The sequence below is a fragment of the Lasioglossum baleicum genome, chromosome 3 (assembly GCF_051020765.1).
Source record: "Lasioglossum baleicum chromosome 3, iyLasBale1, whole genome shotgun sequence".
Taxonomy (NCBI): Eukaryota; Metazoa; Arthropoda; class Insecta; order Hymenoptera; family Halictidae; genus Lasioglossum; species Lasioglossum baleicum.
This window is the reverse complement of record NC_134931.1, coordinates 19,386,288-19,402,024: the sequence shown is the minus strand read 5'-3', so window position 1 is coordinate 19,402,024 and position 15,737 is coordinate 19,386,288. Positions and strand designations below refer to the sequence as shown.

General features: G+C 46.8%; 1 protein-coding gene across 5 annotated transcripts in view; it reads right to left on the bottom strand.

Annotated features, from left to right (window-relative positions):
* LOC143207601 (uncharacterized) overlaps nucleotides 1-15,737 on the bottom strand; it is a 717,548-nt gene that overhangs the window by 622,619 nt on the left and 79,192 nt on the right. The window contains exon 3 of one of the 5 annotated variants that reach the window (XR_013008701.1): nucleotides 15,425-15,469. The exons of 3 other annotated variants lie outside the window; for them this stretch is intronic. The gene's annotated coding sequence lies outside the window, so the exon portion shown is untranslated. Of the gene's footprint in view, nucleotides 1-10,922; nucleotides 15,470-15,737 lie in introns of those variants that run through there. One more of the 5 variants, XR_013008699.1, reaches the window with a different exon arrangement.

Below are 15,737 nucleotides of genomic sequence, written 5' to 3'. Positions count from 1 at the left end.
TCAGACGGAAGTAAGAAACGGACCCGGGCCTACGAACGAGGTTAAATCTCTTATCTGGCGGACAAAGCTTGCGCGATGGTTATTCTTTTCTCTTCCCCTTGTGCAATCTATCCACCGCTCCCGGATGCCGGCGCTCCCCAAGACGCCCGGTTAGGTTCCACGGTTTGGTTCCACGCAGCGGTGCGCGGCGCGCGGCGCGACGTATCGCCCAGGCTCTCTCTCTCCCAGCTACAACAAACGAGTCTACAAAGTCGGGTAACGAGGCCTCGCCCGCGGATACGCGGTCTTCTGTTACCTCGAATTGCGGGAACCCACGGGCTGCGGAAAGAATTCGGTCCGAATGGAAACGCTCTGAAACAGGAAGGCGCTATCAAGACGAAACTGGACTCCGCCAGCTCCGAGTCGGTATCAGATAGGGTTTAATGGCTTCTCAGGCCTCTTTTCTGCACCCTTAGCTCCCAAATTTCGCCGAACTGTGAATATCTTAACGCATGCTATAAACTATGGGTCTTTCCATGCCGAATCAATCACTTTTTGCAGGCACCATCGTCGATTTTGTTCTATAAAAGCGAGGCCCTTATAGGTACGAGGTGCGAGGTACATAGACGTCGAGAGCCGCGAAAGATGGTGATTCACGAGGACGATAAACGCGTTATCACAGCGTCGTCGATTGGCGGCGGTATCGTCGGACAATCTGTTAAGTGCGACACCGTCGACAACTCGATTAAAGAATCAAGTTTGAACGTTCATTCAAGGCAGATTGTTAGCCTTGACAAAAATGGTCGGTCGCTGCTGAGGAGGAAGAGGCCAACGCCTTGAAAAGCGAAGGGAAGAAATGAGAGGAGAAAACGGTGCACCTGAGGTACAATTAAATGAAGAGGACACCACCCACCGATAGCAGCCGGGATAAGTTCCCTTGGCGAGTGATTAAATTTTAATCCACTTCTAATTAGATTTTTTGTGAAGCTGAACGCAAGGGCAAACGGCCGGGACCATTCCGGGAAGACAAGCCGGGGATATACTCTCTGTTTCTCTCGTTCTCTCTTTCTTTCTCTCGTTGTCCCATCCCGAGCCGGTCGCGCTAAAAGGATTTATTTTAATCGAAAACTTTTTAACGCGCGGGGAGATTCGTTTGTCCGATATTTTAATGTCGTTAACACTAATTCCGTCGACGGGCTCCCAGACATTCAGCCCCGGCTACAAATGAAACATCCGCGAGAGCAAATTCTTTGAGAATTCCTAAGCGATCCCTTGCCCCTTTGATCGTTAATACGAAAAGTTCCTGTTTTCGATGGGACAAAGAGGAGCTGTCTGACGGCTGCGGAGCTAAAAGGGAAGTAGTCCACTTTAAAACGCCTTCTCCGGAGGCCGCGCCCCTGCTCGCCCGGAGTTGACGAGACCTTAAACTCTTTCCCCGATGAAGACAATTTCCGGAGATTTTCAAAGGGACGCGGAGATTCGCCGAGTGATTGACAGAGATTAACTGCGGAGACGCACTGCTCGAGCTCCGCTCCGCTCTCGGGTTGATGCTCTTTACCTTTTCTCGCTGTTTAGTTCTATTTGCGATCCTATCACAATCTTGTAAGACAATATTGTATATCCTTATTATTGTGAAAATTCCGCTGTACTTCCATCCTTTGCTGTGGAAGACATATCACTGCGCAGCTTCCATAATAAATATAGCATTCGTAACAACGTGATTAGGCCGTGCACGAAGTAATACAGAAAATGTTTACTTTGCATGTAAGTAGTCGACGCTTGTCAATCATCGCTACCACGTTCGAGGTAAGCAGCCAATGGGCCGAAAACTGCCGCGGACCATCAGAAGACTATAATTCTTCTATCAATTTCTAGCCGCAGGTGTCCGTTGCAGATTAATAAAAGGCCCGGGGAGAGTCAGTCGGGGCGGAACGCGTCTATTTCCCCGATCAGCCCGAAGCGACGGAACACGATAGAAACGGTCGAGTTCGCATAGCCCTGGGGGTCTGACGTGGACGAATCGATGGGCAAACAAACGACGGATTTGGCTGGTTTCCTTTGGCGGGTTGGGCAAGCGCCGGCGGACCATCTCTATGCCTGCCCGCTTGGACGCCGTTCCCGTGTCCATTCTACTTTGCATGCGCACATTCTGCCAAGCCCCATGGACCGTCGTACGTTCGTTCCGCCGTTGGATTCCAGCGAGCATCGATGATTCGAGCGTGTAGGCACCGAAGCGCGCCGGGCCCCTGGTCAGCAGTTACCGCAAAGTCAGTTCTATTCTCGTAGGGTCGACCTAGCCAATCCACCGAGCCAGCCAGCCATCCAGTCAGCCAGCTATCCGCTATTCGAGCTAACCGTACCCACCAAGCCAGCTTCTAATACCCTGTACCCCTGCCGGCAACAAACTCCTTCTCTCCAACCCTTTCCAGCCGGGGCAAGCCCCTCTTCTCTCTGAAACCAGCGACGCGCCAGCCATTCTCTTAATTGAATTAGCCGGTCGGAATTAGCAATTTCAGATTAGTCCCGTGGTCTCATCAACCCTTTCCCCAACTAGACGATCCCGGTCGAACGGAATTGCCCACTAATAACCTAACTGTTATTGAAAGCCGTCCCTTGACCCGTGGCATTTACGTCGGACGACCCCGAAAAATCAGCTGGCTGCTACTTGGCGCAGATGAAACGTAAACACCTGGCTACCATGCTGCAGTCGTCGACGTCGTCTACTTCTCAAAAATAATCAATCGGCTGTTTGATCAACGAACATACTATTCCACCGTAAAACAGACGAATGGATGGCGGAAACTCCTGCAAAGTCTAAGTCAACAGATGAAAACGATGGGAAACGCTGCGGCAACAGTCGTGGAACAATAGTCTGCGGACTCTTTTATTTTCCTAGCTTCTCGAAATCCTCTTAGTCCGTAGAATCCGGATCTTTGCAAAAAATGCTACCAAATTTCGCGACTATCCCTATTGACTGGATGATGCTTGTTGACGTAGCATGCTTCCGTTTAAATACAATCTACATCAACTGGTCCATTGATAAGTTTAGCAGTATTCTGCGGATTTTATGGATGAATTTTTAGTCTTATTTTCGATATTATAGCTGTAATATTCGAGCACAATGTAGCACAAACTTAGCACAACTCAGCACAACTGTTGAAAGTATTTAATTTAACAAGTGGGGGGCTAACTTCTAGGAGGCGGATTTATGAGAAGAATGAATAAGTGTGTGTTTCAGACGTACTTTCTTGGTTTGCTGCTGAATCTGCTTCTTCGTTCCCCTGATAGTGAGTTCTTTCTATCTACAAAATCTTGATATAAAAGAGGTTCTGCTTGCAGAAATATGAATATCGATTGCTAATTCTGGTGTGGGCGGAGCGCGTGCCAGATCGGGAAAATGATCAGCCAGTAGGAGATCGATCTGTCTTAACCTTTCCATCAGCCGAATGATGGATGCCCACGTTTCCTCGACGGTGCAGCGAGATTTATGCACCGAGGAGCCGGCCGTTGAGCATACGCGTCTGTCAATATATGGAAATGTAACAACCTGCAGCAAGCTCGTTGTAAATCGAATGCGACGATCCACGTCCAGAAAATCTAGAAACGTGCGATCCTCTCGGCGTGTACCTCCTCGAGAAACAAGAAAATGTCAATAAGCCGCACGGAGCCTGAAATGGAAAAGGGGACGCGCGGTTCTTATTCGTGGTCGCTCGCCGCATGCGACAACGAACTGGCTGGAAATGGTACGTGATAATGTCACGCAACGACGTTTGCTATGAACGCACTGTAGCCTCTTGCTCTTTCGAGGGAACTCGGGATATGTTGATTGGGTGTTCCGTGGTGGAAATCAAGTCGAGAGAAGACATTCCGCGTGTCGTTACCGACGTTTACCCGCACCGTCAGTCGACGGAGTTGGCCCGATGGTGCTCGAGAACTCACCGTTGCATTTTAGATGTTGCACTCGCGTGCGCCGCGCCAACGGCCGCGGCCGTCTAAATCATACTGCGGAAAAGATTGACTGCCGCTTTTCACCGTTTCCCATTCGAAACGCTCCTTCCTCTTTCCGACTGCTGGAGCATAATATTTAATACACGGCCAGTCACGAAAGTTTATGCACGCCTGCTGGATCGCGAATATTTGAAAGGGATGCAACGATTCGCCTCGGGAAGCTGCACTCTTCAAAATGGTAATTGAAATAATCGAAAACGGTGAATTCTTCTCGATCGAAAATTAAATATATAATAAATTTTATGATTTCGGCGCAGTGTTCGATCATTTATAGAAAACCAGCATGTTTAATTAATTGCACATTTGCTGGTTTTCTACAAAAGGTTCGAACCCTGCGCCGAAATCATAAAATTTATTATATAATTGAAAACATCGTGCTTGGACATTATTTAATGACATATATTCCAAAGTTAATTTGTCTTTCACTTATTTAGCTTATAAGTAGGCAGCAGATTTCAAGCCTTTCTAACAAAAATGAGCAGGTGCGATTTAAAATAGTAAAAATATTAGAAAAATTGAAAAATGCTGTTATAACATTTCCAACCTATCAAACATATTAAGAAGGAAAATAAATTTCTATTTCACTCCTGTTTGTTGCAATTCAGGTAGAACATTTTTATTTTGCGTAAAGATCCGCTGTCTACTCATAAGACATGCGTGTCAGTAACAAATACGATATCGAGCATTTAGTGAAGAAGCAATTGAGTTTCAGCTTTATTAAATGTTGAATTAAATTAGCACTCGGTGAGTGATGAATGCCGATAATTTGCAGGTAAAGAGAACCTAGTGAAATAAAAAGTGAAAGAATGTCGAGGCAGGTAATGCAAGAGCACTGTACACAAATCGTTCTCCGATTGCTCGCCTGCGACAGACGAGCAGTTACGCGTGTGTCGAGTTCGCCTTCTTCGTCGGCTACCGTACAGGTACTCGTTATCTGATATTATTACCTACTAATACCCGAGGTTCGACTGTCGCCGAGCAGAGAGTACTTAGTAACTCTAGATCCGGCAAATCGGATCTACTATGTCCCCTCTCTGTGTTCTTCGCTTCCGTGCACAGCTCCTGCATTGCAATCCTGATCCCGTGCATCGCGATTTCCGATCGTTCGATTCGATCGAGACGCACGGTCTTGAACGTCGCCAGTCATTACCGATAAACTGGATAAACTTGTTCGCGTTCTCAACACGATTATCACTATACAGAGAATCTCTGTACAAGATAAAAATCTTCCGAGTCGATATACATACGTAGATATCAAAGAAACTCAATTCATAATTTTCTAATGTCTTCCAAAACTCCATTAACTTAATATACTGGTTCAGAAAAAGCAAATTTCATGATATAATACATTCTTGGACTGCCCATGTGCACCAGCGTCACTACGAAGCACCAGGTTCGTTATTACGCAGCTATAAAATAAATAAGATAGATTTTTCCAGTGCGATTCCATTTAATACGATGCGTCATTTGCATTTACACTCCAGCGACTGTAAAGCGACTGCAGGCACCAGTGAAAAAGTCAAAATTACATAATTCGGAATAAGAGGAGTTAAATATCAATATCTTTTTTTTACGTATCAGCTTGTTTTTGAGTGTCTGAAAGAGCAGGAATCAATTAATTACGGAGGATCTAGGCAGCGCTCTAAGACACGTGTATGAATAATGCGTGCATAAATGCGTTCATGAATTATGGTAATCGTCTAACTTAAAGACGTGCATTTACAGCCGATGATTACCGGCGTTATTGACGGATAGAATTAATTAAGCCGCCCTAAACAAGCGTCTAGCTCACGCCAGCACCCGAGATACAGTCAATCAAAAAATCTTCATGTACCCTTTAAAACAGAACAGCTTCTTCAAAAACGAACCAAACGAGTTGGACTTTTTCGAGGTGTTGGAAGAACGCTTACTGATCATGTGTAAAAACTTTTTAAGAAAATTGCATCTTTAAACAGCAGTTGGGGACTCGTTATAACGTTCACCAATTTTGATAACAAATTTTCAACGCGTGTACAAACGTCATAAAATAGACCGTATTTTTTAAATTTACGTTAGACACTTATAAAAACTCTTGGAAAAAAGTTACAGATGAATATTCTTGAGATATTTCAACTTTCACAAAGATCGTTCTACACATCCGGAGAATGAATTCTACCTTTTCGAACAAGCACGAGTCGTTTAATCCAATTATTCGGAAAGTTACGCTATTTTAAATGATAGGGCGGACACTTGTTCCGTCGACTGTATACTTTATTATCGCAAGGCGGAGAAGGAAGCAGGCCCGCGATCAGTATCCTAATAATAGGATAGATGCGCGCGCTCTTACGATGTCGTACCGGGTTTCTAATTATTTATCGAGGCGCGCCGCGTTAATTGGACAATTCGAACGATAATGAAGTTCCGCGGGCAGGCGGCTGCGATGCGTTTCAGAAGAATACTGGACGGATTAAATTACACAGACAGTAGTGGACGCGCTTAGGAAGCGAACACCGCATGAATCCTACCTGGAGGAATACTCCAGGTCCGCTGGCTTGGCTCGCAGGTGTACCAGGTGCGAGAGGGGAAGCTATTTTTCCGGGGATCCGCATCGCGATGTCTCATCTAATCGGTGGATCTTATAATACGCGACTACTTACAAGATACGGTAGACCGCATCTTACGTTACCACCGCACGTAGCAGCGCGTTATTCACGAAAATGGTAAATATTTCAAATGAAGCCCGGTCGGCTGTTGGGCATATATCTTCCTTCTCTATCTCCGCTAGCCTCGTCGCGTAAGGTATATCATATTCGCACGTGCATGTATCATGGTTAACGCGTCGGGGCTGTCCGACAGCTTGGCGGATCTTCAACGCGGACGGAGACAACCGCGGTTCGATTTTACTGACGGCGATCGCCTGGCAAAACGAGGCCAACGACCACTCCCAATTACGGGCGGTAGAATCGAGCTGGGGCCCTTCGAGAAAATCGGTTCTTGTAATCGATTCTGATCGTCGGAATGCGGAAATCCAAGGGCGCGCACCTACAATGTATCGTTCGTGCCTCACAAGAAGATCAATCTCGTGTCACTTTATTCTAAACTCCAGACCATTTCAAACAGACTAAACAGACCTCTATGCCATTCCAACTTTGACAATAAACTCTAGAAAAATCGAATGTCGTTTAAACAGCCGCAATTTAGTAGCAAAATCGTTCCTTCGTCGCTGCAGGATACGAGCTTGCCCGATAAATATCAGGCGAATCGCCGGGCGACGTCAGGGAATAGTGTCAATTCTGTTAGAATATCAGGTTTCATAAAATTACTGTGGGTATAGATGAGCATGGTCGGCAGACGGTGGTAAAACTGAAATTGTCGAGGCGACTACTTGTTCGCAGGGTCTCGTGGCTCGACCATCGGGGCGTTAAAAGCGTCCGTAAACTGCAGTTCCGGCGGCCATCGAAAAATGGAGTGTCTTGATATGAAAGCAAAGGTCTCTTGACGTCGTGTAGCCGCCAATAACTGGCTATGGATCGGTTCACGGCCTCGTGAGAAACCGTAAAGCGGACGTTATTGCCGGGCGACGTTACCGGTTCTCGGTCGATCGACCGCACGGTCGACCGGGGGCCAATAAAACGAGCTGCGACGACGATTTCGGGACGATCGGTGCGCCACGTGGTGTACCTGGCCACCGAGCCACCATGGAAATGATCGAGAAACGGAAGTCGGACGAAAAGCAGAAGAGAACCCTGCCTCTCTCTTTCTTTATCTATCTCTTTATCTGTCTTTCTCCCTCTGGCTATCTTTCCCTCTCTTTTTCGGGCACGGTTGCGGCTGCGACCGCGTTTATCGCTCACGGCAGACCGCAAGCGGTCGCTTTTCTTTTTTGCCCGCCGCGCCGCGCCGCCACGCCGTGAGCGAGTCGCGACGCTTCCCATCCCCGTCGTCCACCTTCCCCAACCCCTTACACGCCACGCTATTAAATCATATCAGGTTCAGCCGGCAATTATTTAGGTATTAGCACTCCTTCTCCCCGCGTTACATTCCCGTTCCACCTCCCGCATCCCAGCCCGATCCCCTCGCTCTCGCGCACGTTTTTGTCCACCTGTCCTCGGCTCTCTGTAATGCGTTCCTCGCGCTTCACGAAATTCCCGAATGCCTTCGTTAGCTCGATCCTACAATCGATCCGCCGGAATTACGTGCGGATACCTCGGCGTACTAATTCCAATATTCTTGGCTCCGTTTATAGCAACGTTGATCATTCCACTTTTTACTGGTCTGTTCTCCTAATTGCTTTATTCACGACGATTCCGATAAATCGTGCCTGAAGTGCAACAGTTTCGGAGCACATTAGTTTGCACTCTAACATCTATATCAAATTCATTTGGGTGATGAATATAAACGTCGTCAGTTTATGCACGTGTATAATAGAAAGAAGAAATTGTTAATCTATTGATTATGATAATGTGAAAAACAGTTCAAATATTGAGTCCATCTGCGCTGCACTTGGATAATGCATATTAAACTTGTCTCCCAACTTACAACCTTCTCGCGGCAGGGCTTCTGAAAAACACATCTGCTCCTTGAACAGTGAAAATCATTCCTTTATGAAGTATAAAAACATCGCTGAACAAGAGCGTAGTTAGAAAAGCAAAGTTTGCGAAACGTATCGTCATACGAAGTCAAGTAGTCTTACACTTATGGTGTACATCAAGCTCAAAAGTGAAAACTCCGCGGGACAAGAGCATCGCTAAACAAGAGCGTAATTAAAAATCCAAAGTTCGCGAAACGTTTTGTTCTTGCTGCGAAGAACTGTGAGAAAGGGCGTACCGTGTAAAATGGAAAGTTGAAGAAACAAGGAGCTTATCACGAGGATCTCGTAGGCGCGGAGATCGACTTTCTTTTTCTGATCGGGATCTGGCTGACCCCGCCCCGGCCGGTTACCGAGAAGGTGCTCCTTCGTGTAATCAGAGTGCCGAGGTATAATGCGAAACTCGAGCGAAGATGAGAAGCTACTGAACCGGGAACGGGAGAACGCCATTTAGAGAGACGCGCGCACGCCGAAGAAGAAGCGCGGAGAGAACGGTCGACCCGAACGATACGTCGCGTGACTCAACGACTTAAGTCTCCGTAGGCGGTCGTGTGTCACTCCGAAAAGTAAGTATAGAGAGAGAGACAGAGGAAGAGAGAGAGAGAGGGAGAGGAAGAGTCTCATTTCTCGCGAGGGAACGCGTGCGCGTTAATGAGAGACCCGCCGTATAATGAATCGAGATCGATTCCTCGGCCGGGAATCGGACTTACAAATCGCGGCTTGGTCTACCTACCTGTTCGTTCGCCGAAAAGACTCGCGGTATAATTTATTGGATTCCTTTCGAGGGCCCCCGCTTCCTAACAAGCTATATCTATCACTTGGCAATAACCCGAGGAAAACGAGGCGGGCTGTATTTCTTTCCGCGACAAGCCAAAAAAGGCGAGCCGCTCGATATTCGGCTTTTAAGCGACCGGTATGAAAGCTAATTGTATCCCTCTGCACGCGACCCCCTCTATTCGACCTCCCCTTCCATCCATATTCATCGCGTGACGTTTCAATAGCAATATTTAGTTTCACAAAAATTATGTGTAAACTTCAGCCTCTCCGCATTGCCGTCTAATACTGAGAATTACATATACATATAAATCGAAGTACATTGGCTCCTTGTCTCTAAATTCATTATCGTTATAAGATGGATTTTGGTCATTATGGAGACTCGTATTTCTAGATCCGAATTTTTGAAACCACCACCGACTGTGCTTTCGTTATAATAGAACCTTTTCCAAAAGCCACCACACTGATACTAATTCTGCGTTCGATTATATCCAACTGGATGATGATTGTACAAAAGAATTAATGAACGAAAGCGTACCTATCAATACGTCGAGTCGTAAGAAAACGTTCTCCGGTCAGCGTTTCCAGCGTTCGGGTCAAGGCTACGCTTGCCGAGTGTTCGGTACTTGCGGGACACCCCGTGAGCGGAGTGCGTGCGAGTTAAGGGATGGGCAGCAGTAAATAATCATTTCCTGCCGGCTCCTGTTTACGTCGGTACCTGGCGCACGGTATCCGCCGAGATTCCGTCCGTTTCGTTGAGCGTTCGAGGACGAGGCAGGGTGGCGACGGCGGTCTGCGGTGGCGGCGGTGGCGAAAATGTCGGTCATAAAAATGTCCCGGTAAGGAATGGCCCCGATGGAGGCGAAGCCGGACGAGCTCTCGGAGCCCGTAGCATACCTTCCTTCTCCAGGATGGCTTCTCGTTGTATCGTCGGGAGTCGTGGGTGTGCGACCACCGCGCCGCATCTTTACCCCCTCTCTCTCTCTCTCTCTCTCGATCCTTTTCTCTTCATTTATATACGCGCTGCAGACTTTACGACGCGAGTAAGTGCGCGCGAGGCTGACCCAGACCTCACCCGACAGCCTTCGCCTAACTCCGAGGAACGAGCCGGATCGCCGGCCACTGGAGAGTGTCCGCCGTTTAACCTCGTTTGCAGGCAAATTTCGAACGAAGCCGGGGGGCTCCGAACAGCCCCGAACAGCTCTGGCCTTTATAGGATCCAGCGGGGGCGAGAACCGTGCAAGTGTCTTCGAAGGAAGGGCTCGCCTACACCACCGGTCGTCAGCAGTTTTTCATTCCCGATGTCCATATTCTCCTGTTTTACGAGGACGCCCGACCGCTCCTGCACCTGCACAACCGCTAACGAAGAGACTGCGGCGCGGCGCGGCGGCCACGGCTCTTCCAACACATCGACGTTTCCACTGGGTCAGATTTACTCGCTTCGGGAATACCCGCGAAATTTATGGATTCATTCGCCGACACGATTGCCCTACGAAATGGATCCATGCCAGCAAGACGCTCCGCGGAAACGTATCGAGCTACCTTTTTCCCATTCCTCGGGTTCTTCTTGCCAGACCATATTTACTCGTTCAAGCACCGGGGACATCGTGGCTTGCTCGTTAGCATCCCTGTCTCCTCGACGGAAATGGCGAATTCGGCGCGACACGCGGCAGTCGGTTGTAATTCACCGATTGAAGGCAGTTGTAATGTCTTGTAACAGCACAAGTGTTTAGTTACAGAGAACAGTCCCAGAGACTCCCAGATTATTCACATGTAAAACGTGTTCGGATAATTAAAGTTTCAAGTAAAAGTAAAAAGGCTTCTATACGTACAGCAAGAGGCTACCCAAACTCTCTAATCAGTAGTCCAGGTCACTACAAGACACTTGACAGACGATTAGGGACAGTATCTACAGAAATCAGTGATGGATCGAGCCTCAACTAGAAAGATGTTATCTACAGCGTCCCTCAGCTAGCATCATAAATGTATCTACTTAGAAAATCAATTGCACCATAAATAATCCATCTTATCTGATTGTCACCCTCCAGCTACAAACTCTGCTTTCCATGAAGTTCCACCGGCTTTTTCGAAAGACCGCTCCATTCAGTTTCGATTGGATAACAAATGACCACCTCGACCCCACCCACTTATCCCCTATCCGCCATACTTATTTCTCAGCGTAATCTGCTTCCGCAGCAGAATATCGCGAGTCCCCAGCATTTTGGAACCTCGCAGCCGTGTAAATTGATACCGAAGGTGGGTAGTTCGGAAGTTTACGCAAATTCCTTCTCGGGAGAGCATTTTCGTAGTCCCGGGTACTTCTCCCGGGTAAAATAGACCACAATCATTTAGACTACTTCTGTCGGGGCACTCCGGAGTACGCTTCCGATGGAGAGTAATTTGAAATACACCATCCAGGACGATGCCGGTGGCGTTCCACCGTTTTGTCCGGCGAGGTGTTCCCGCGCGGACGAAGACTTCGCGCGGCAGCGAATTCATATTTAAATGGCATTCGCGAAACGATCGCGAGGTTTGACTTCGATCCCCCGAGCGAATTTACAGCGATCGTAACCCCGTCGGCGACAAATATCTTTGCCAATACGCAAATCGCGAGCATGAACATTTCGTCGGTCAGTAGCGTATTATCTTATCGCGACATGTTCGCACAATAGCGCAGGGGAACAAAAACACGGCCGATAATCACATTCGCCGTTTAGCCACCGCCGCCCCTCTCCCCCACCCTTCGACACGAAATCATATTTCACAGATTTTAATCCGGTAATCGATAATGCGATAAACGCGCGAAATTACCGCAGGAATTTTACGCGGTCACCGGGTACGGGATACGGGCCGGCGCGGCGCGGCTGTATCGCGCGGGTACAATCGCCGCTAAAAATTCCGCGACCCCGGTGTAAAGCCGATTCCGCGCATAAAACACTTTTCCATTTTATAAGCCGTAAACATTTCTCCGGCTGTATGTAAAAGCAAGAATATTTTATTTATATTCGAAGGTTTATCGACTCGCGCCTCGCGCGACCTTATATTTCATTTTCATGGACAATTTCTTCGGCCGTTTTCGTCACGATAAATTCGAACGGGCCGCGCGCCACCGCGCCGCGCGTTATCCCGTACCACTTACCGGGAACGTCCAATAAATTCGCCACTGTTAAATGATATCGAATACCACGCGTGGAATCCTTTTGACTCCGGCCCGATCCCGCGAATGGGAATCGATTTTTTCCGGTGGAGCCTCGAGCACCGTCATTCGGTTCCTATTTGCAACAACGATTGTTAAACTGTCGGTCGAGTCTCGAAACACGACCGAACCGTTTCGGGAATCGGACAAAAGCAAAGCCGACGACCACTGAAGTACACTTTCCCGAAACTCTCCGCTCAGTTCCCTAACTGTCATCCACCCTGCAAGGACCGGCACGTTCCAATTAAGTGTTGGCTCTTATGGAGACATCCATTCGTAAAACTAAACCACTTAACCGTAAAACCATCCTCGGGACTAAGTAGATTAAATTGCGTTAGTCCGGCATCGTACTCCGAAGTTTTGCTTCTTAACTCCTTGAGGGACTAGCTCTGCGACAGTCGTGGCGGGTGACTCAGAGTCACCAGTCAGAATTACTGTACCATTATTCACAATATCGTTTACATGATCGAATATGTTGGTATCTGATCACTTGCTACACATTTAAGTATTGTGTGAGGTAAAAAAATCACAAAAATCACAAATAGAATTATTCTGGGACAGAAGAAATGTTTAATTTTCAAGTTAAAATGGCTCTGACCACAAATGGATCAGGTCAGGTTCCTACAAATCTTTTAAAAAGGTGACAAATGATATGCATTCATTTTACTTTCTTAAAATAAAAAGTTACCATTTACCAATAAGACTTTTTGCACCATTTTCTCGATTTTCGGGGGTCATTTGAGAGGTTAAGGTCACGGACGGCTCTCCAAGAACAGGAAAATGTATACGCGATCTTGGAACAGTTTCAAAGCCCTCGCATCGTTTTTCGTCGCTGGTTCCGATTCGCTCGGTTGTCGAAACGCAAACAACTCGAGGAAATCCGGTCCAAAGTAATGAGCGTACTTTCTCGTGGCTATTGTTTGCTACTCTCAAAGAGGAATCAAAGAATCGTCAGCCGGGGAATTACCGTTCTTTCATGTAATCGCGCCTGGCTTATCGTGCCGAAAGTTTCATGGAGTAAGTCGTAATGTCGTTTCGCGGTGGCACCGATTTACTTTTGCACACAGTTTGGCTTTCATTCGATTTTTTCTTCACGCGAAATCGGTATTTAAACATTTCAACAGAACAGTTAATATTTATAAGGATAATGTGCATTGTGGTTCTATATTTCTAATGTCCATCCTACATACTAGGCTGTGAAAGTTTCGTTCACTATATGTTTCCTGTCATGGAAAGAAGAGTTGTACATACATACATACATACATACATATATGAAATATTTTATGGACTATTAGATTCCGACTATTCCTCTCCGTTTATCGATGTTGTCATTTTTCTGTGAAAAAATCAGCACGTTTAGAATCAATAAATCGCCACCATAAACGCAAGAGCTAAATTTATAACCTAACGCGATACTATAACGTCACTGGTTTCTCTGCACCGAGATCGTAAGGGCTCGTGCGGACCACGATGGTCTTTTTATCATGTCGCACAGATCCTTCACTATATATTACCTTAGTTTTATGGCTTCAAAGTGTCGCCCATTGTGGTCTACCTAGTATATTTTTATTTTATGTAGTATTATATCCAAGCAGTGTGCACGGAAAGTCCAAGAGCGCTCTTTTCTGTTAGGACTTCTACGATATCAGAAAATAATGATGTCGCGTACTTCATTCTCGAACGCATTATTATAACCAAGAAAATGATCCTTATTTTTCCCGACGAACATTCTCAGTACATTGCCTAGGTCCTGAAGAATTTCCAAAGAACAGGATGAACCGCGCCAAATCAAATAGTGCAACAGTTACACAGACTGTCAGAGCAAATGTGGGTGGTGACGAGACGAACACGAACTGCTCAGAAAAAAAATTGTGGGGCCCAGGAAACCCGAACTGACCACAAAAAGGGTCAGCAGGACAGTTCAACGAAGCGTCAACACGACAGGACGAGCATGTGTCGAATATAAAAGTGTCTGGGGACGGTGAACACGATCAAGCGTCCCCGAGGTGACCGTACAGGCGGAAAACGTTCGAATCGATTTGAATATGAGCTACATTATGGCCGAGCGAAGTGTGCAACACGAACGAAACAAGATGCGCTCGTCCACTTCTGGGGGCATTAACGAAGACGGATCACCGGGTTCCGAAAGCTATCTGTCGGGTAGTGTTTTTTCTCCTCCTCGATGTTGAACTATAAGCTTCTTTCAGTGGGCGAAAGAGGGTTACCCGGTCGGTGTGAAAGCAGAAATTCGTACGGCGAAACTCATGGCGCCCAGAGGCGCCTGCCTAAAAGTGGTCGGTGGAAAAAGACGGAGAGAAAAACAGACAGAGCGAGAGAGAGAGAGAGAGAGAGAAGAATTACGTCGATGAACGAATTATACGTTCGCTTCTTTTTCCGCCAGTCTCCGGTAGCCTACAATTACAATGGCGCAGCTGCAGCCAATGGCCGCGGTGCCGACCAATTATCCTGTCTGAATATAATCTACAGTCTCAAACACGGACTTCTAAGAAGTCTATCATTAAACACAATATTTTTAGGACTGTTGATTGCACCGTTCATTGGTCGGGATGCGGTGTCGGCCGGGTGCCGTTTAAATGGAAGATGGAGCACAGTATAATGTAGAAATGTCCCGGTGTTGTTCGACCCGCATTACCAACCGAATATACGAACCTCGTACGCACTGTCAAGTGTGCGTACCTGTCTTTTTGCGAACCACGTTACCTTGCGATTAAGAAGAGTTCATTTTCTGAAACGATGCCAGAAACAAATCTATTTCGTTCTCCAATTTCTATGCGATATGCTAGATTGATTCTCTGGATCTCCAAGCATGTCTATCTCTCTACGCAATTTCCACGGTTGTATCGATAAGCGTATTGCCTAATATTAATGACTATACTCACTTCCGAAGACCAGTCTCATATTCCAAAACACGCATCCGAACTTACCTGAAACAAACAGAAACGAAATACAATTATTAGACAGTGAGCGAATAAAACGAAAAGGAAATATTCTCAAGAGAACAGACGATTATATCCAGTTATTTAAATACACGTTCCTTCAGAACGGACGAACGTACTTCCACAAGCACGTAACAGAAGCAGACGTGAACTCGCACGATATTTCGTAAGTCGTCAACCAGCCAGGGAACGACGCGAAATAACAAGAGTCCAGGGGCGTTAGCATAATACCGCTCTGTGTAAAACCATCGCGCGT